The 5,000-nt window shown below is 37.1% G+C and overlaps 1 long non-coding RNA gene across 1 annotated transcript in view; it reads right to left on the reverse strand.

The window, feature by feature from the left end:
• Positions 1-3,002: 3,002 nt before the first annotated feature.
• Positions 3,003-5,000, reverse strand: part of LOC138042178 (uncharacterized) — a 9,554-nt gene continuing 7,556 nt past the window's right edge. The window contains exon 4 of the long non-coding RNA XR_011130952.1: positions 3,003-5,000. This exon is cut by the window's right edge and continues 582 nt beyond it. This is a non-coding gene — a long non-coding RNA (uncharacterized lncRNA).

Here is a 5,000-nt window from a genome sequence, read left to right on the forward strand (position 1 = left end):
GGTGATCTCTTTGGCTAGAAAAACATTTAACAAGGCCACAAACTCGACCTAACATCTTTATATTCTGGCAGGATCATGCAGATGAGGCACCATTTACAAATATCAAAATAGAACGCCAAAGGTGGCCTGCAAGGGAGGTCTGGAACCCAGTATGTTGCCATGGTAACAAAAATGGTATGCTCATATTGTGGAACACATCTACTAGAATCTTACTGCAAAGAACCAAGTATTTCTGATACAAATTGGCTGAGATATCTCTCTCCATCATACTTGGTCAAAATTTGGTTGGGTTTATGACGTCATCACTTGGTCAATTTGCATATTAAAAAAAAAAACTTAAATATCTCTTGAACAAAAAGAGATATTTGAAAATGGTAAACAGCATTCTTCTTCTCGTACAGACTACATGTTTTATGTGCCAAAATGGCTTAGATAGGGAAGATGCAAATTTCGTCATAGTAACACTTTAAAAGAGTCGCAAAAAATCGGTGTCACTTCCGATCTTTACGAAGAAATATTGTTTTTAGCCAATTATGCGGAAGAGCATTCTTGGAAGTTTTATAGCCAGGGACAGCAACTGGAAATAACGCTGTTTTCCTTTTTGAGTCCCTCCCAGGGGAGCTGGGCCCTTGTTTCCACTTCCCTTGTTGCCTAAATTACTTCCAAAGGTGTTCTCATTCCCTTCACCTCTAAAATGGTTTATGTTCCTTTGTTTCCCAGGATACTTTGTCTTAGTTCCCCTTTTCCTCAGTTTAAAATTAGCCATGTTCCCTTGTTGCCCAAAACCCCTGCAAGGGCTATCTTATTATGATGATGATTATTATTATTATTATTATTATTATTAATTATTTTCTTTATGCTAGTGATGTTCACACATACAACACTAGATATGCTTCAAAAAGCAACTTCTATAAAGCTCGATTCAGGACTAACATTGGAAAAACAATGCTGTCAACACTGGCAGCTGACCACTGGCAAAAACTACCACACGACATTAAAGAACTCAATCTTTTTATTTTCTCGAGAAAAGCTAAGCTTGGCATTGAGCTGATTAGGCTCAAGTGGGTGCATTATAAATAACCGGCTGTTTAACATCAGGCCCTTGGAGGAAGAAGTGGGCGGTGGGGTGGGGTAGGAGGGGTGAGGAAAAGAAGGGGTCCTTTCTTGTTTCTCATTCCTTGAAATCCCGGGTTGTTTCAAGTTTTTGTTTACGCGACATAATTATCACTCCTTTGTTCAACTGGCATTATTGCATTTATAATTCATATTCCATTTTAATAAAAAATCAGAGCAACCAACACAGTGGAGGGTGTAAACTGCGGGTTGCAGGTCATTGTTTCATCATGAGAGCTGAAACAACCCAAGCCTTTACTGATGCTAGCATTAGGCTCAAACACTATGCTTTCGATAATGTTTAAGCCGAAGGTTAGCATTTTTACAAAGGTTTGGGTTGTTTCAGTTATGGTAAAACAATGACATGGAAATGTACATGTATTATTATTATTTGAAGTGTCTGTTATAAATGAAACTAGGAGAGGAAGAGAGAAGTGTTCCTCTCACTTATTGTCTCTTTTCTTAAGTGACCTGCTCTTTACTTATAAAAAATAAAATAAAATAAAATAAAAACAAGTACATGAAAAGAAACCTTTCTCTTCTTTTGACTGTCTTGTATTCATTTTCGGTCAGACCTTTTAAACTGCCTTTGCTGGGAATCACAGGGACTGGAAAATACCTCACTCCTATTCTTGGCACGTTTAGCTTTCGTATCCAATGTTCCTGATGGCAACAGAATCTCTCAGAGTTAGACTGTGTTGGCAGAGTGTGTAAAGTGCAGGTTAGGCTTGGATGTCATATTGTTTTACCATAATTGAAACAAAAGTAAGGGGAAGCTCACTTTCGGAAAAGAGACAATAAGTGAGAGGATCACTTCTTCCTAGTTTCATTTGTAACACACACTTCAAATAATAATTACATACCTGAGTGGCTTCATAGCTCAGTTGGTTGAGCAGTACACCACATTGCAAAAGTTATGGGTTCAAGTCGTGTACAAGCTAGCTGAGGTTTTTATGGGTCTTATATATGAGACAATAAAAAATTATCGCTTCAATCGCTCAGATAGGTGCAAAAATTACTTCTCCCTTTCATGAAAAACTGTTTGTTGGGTAGAAAATAATTAACCTGTCATTGTGATAATGGCAAAAATCTATGCAAAGATCAGTAAAGATTTTTAGAGGATTGATGAGTCAGATGGGGCTGGGAAATTTTAGCAAACAACAAAATATCTGAACTAAATGGAGAAATGATCCTCACATGCACTTACCGGTATCTGGACAATTTAAGCATTGTACAAGTAAGTGCAAGGATGATCATTCCTCTTTTTTGTCTCTGAAGCCTGCACTTCAAATAGCTAATATACATTTCTTTTAATGATTCCTCTCACGGGAACACATGAGCCTAAAATTGACAAGTGTTCCCAACTGCGTGGCTTCGTAGCCCAGTTGGTAGAGCATTGCACCGACATCCCTTACATCATGGGTTGGAATTCCGTTGGAAGAACCTGAAATTTTTTAGGTGTCTATAAACTAAGGCAATTGCGAGGAACATTTCTCTGTTGCTCTATTTCATTATTACGTTTTATTGATGTCTGTTTACAAAGATAGATATTACGTTTTGCGAAGAATTGTTATTTACATTTCTTGCAAGTTCTCACACAAAATAAGTTGGCTTCTGACAGTTAGGGTATACCATATTCACTAAGCACTGGTGTCAGGACTTCCATTGTCAAAGTGTATCGCTCATCCTTGAAGCAAGTTACAATTATAATAATAGCAAAACTTTAAAGATCCAAAACCTCTTTCTCTACAATCAAAGCCTTTAGGTAGAAAAATTTAAAAATATAATTATATGTAACTCAAGGACATAGGAAAAAAAATAATAATAGTTTTCCCTTCTCATTGAAAAAAAAAAGATTTTATTTCATTGTAGCGCTCCCCCATATTAGTGGAGCACTTTGTTTCTTAGTATACCAAGACTGTGATACTGTCTGACTGCTAGAGGAGAGAGTCTTTCGTAATGACAAACCTGTCATGCAATTAAAATAAAACAAATACGAGTGGTGCACAGTAACAGCAAAATGGTGGTGTTTGTGAAATGCTTAAATTAATTCCATTCAGATTAAAGATAAATCACCACTATCCATTAGCTGAAGATCAGTCTCTGAGTTGCTAGTTTTTGGGAAGTGCACAAGGTGCCATCCTTGGAGAAATACTGTTACAGTAGTTATTATTGGTAGAGTGAATCCACCCCTTGATTTGGAGGGTGAAGGATCTTTGCAATCTCCTCCTACGGGAGGGCTCAGACAAATGCATAGCTGACGTTGGTGGATTCATATTTCTCTGAGTGACTATTTAGTATTTTACTTCAATTTCATCATTGCAAGAGGCTACTAATCTCTGGACAACATCAACTGCTGAATGTTCACCACAAATATGAATTTCTGGGCAGAGCAGACCTGTTTGGGAAATGATCATTTTTGATAATTATGCAAGTGGTCATTGCAGTTCATGGGTAACTACTCGTAAAGCAGTTCAAAGGAAGCTTTATGCAGTGTTTGACAATTACGTTCTTACTAATTTGCCCTTTGGGCAACCGGAGGTTTGTTTTTTTCGTTGCCAATGAATGTTTTTCGGTTGCCCACCTTCCAAAGACCTGTTGCCCATTAAATCTCAAAGGAGGCTTGCAAAAATGTCCATTTTGTGTAAAATGTGTGTAAAATGGGTTTGAAAGACCAGCGTGACTCCTGCTGTGTGCCCATGGTGTTCTAGTACCCTTCGCAGTTTTGCTTTGACAAGCCATTTTCCTTTTCTATAAGAGATCAAGGGAGATTCCTTGAATAACTCTCTGAGATTAGCCTGGTTTTGAATTAAATGCCATTTGTACAATAGTATGTTCTTAAAGCCTTTCAAAGCTGGTTGAAATTGCATGAAAAGAGGTAGAATTTCAATATCAAAGTGCACTGAGTGGAAGCTAAGCATGTCTGGCAAAAATTAAACAAGAACTGTCATTACAATACAACTTAAGTTCTCTTACATTTTGTAACATTTCTGTGACTAAAGACCAGTTATTTTGCTTGTACAGTGCAGTGCACAGAAAGAATTTCAAAAGAGATAAATTAGCATTACTTAAAACCTCTTACAAAAGGAAGAATGGTGAAGTTCAAGTGTTGAACAAATACTGTAGGAGAACATCTCTGGAAATAACAGGTACTTCAAAACAAAAAACAATACAACTACACAGAAGCATTACTTAAACAAAATAAAACACGATAGATCGAAAGCACTTTTCGTTTCTTAAAATGAAAAAAGAGGAGAGCATTCAGCATTTCTGTTGCAAAATAAATTAACTTAGGTAAAAATCATGCCTATGCACTTAACTCAAGAATTGTACGTAAGCTTTAAGGACGATATGAATGATGTAATATTTAAACAGCTTCTCAATCAAATCACGAGAAGAACACGGCATTTCACCTTTCTTTACGTGTAACTTACAATGATTTCCAATGCTGTGTCTTCTCATGCATGAGTGCCTTAGTATTATAGACCATGCTAAATCGAATACATCGTACGATCAGCTGTTATTGCTTTAGTTTGAAGTACTATTTGATATCACTTCTACATGTGGCTATTGTATGTATGGCTACTGTGGTCGTTTTAACTCCAGTGAGGCGACTTGAGTGTCACAACTTAAGCCCACGAGGTCGCACCGCCATTTTGGCTGCCTTTTCACCACTCCAACGCTTGCACATGCGCACAGACATTTGACCGCTGTGTTCTTATGGTATTCCCTGTTACAAATATTATTTGCATAAGCAATTAAAGAGTGAGGGCCACTAGGAAGAATACTTTTATAGTACATGTAATTAATAGGTGTTACCCTCTTTAATAAAGGAATACTGTATTAAGAGTGACCTTACAATTGCCTTCAGAAATGAAAGTACATGT

Source organism: Montipora capricornis, chromosome 3 (assembly GCF_036669925.1).
Source record: "Montipora capricornis isolate CH-2021 chromosome 3, ASM3666992v2, whole genome shotgun sequence".
NCBI classification, from domain to species: domain Eukaryota; kingdom Metazoa; phylum Cnidaria; class Anthozoa; order Scleractinia; family Acroporidae; genus Montipora; species Montipora capricornis.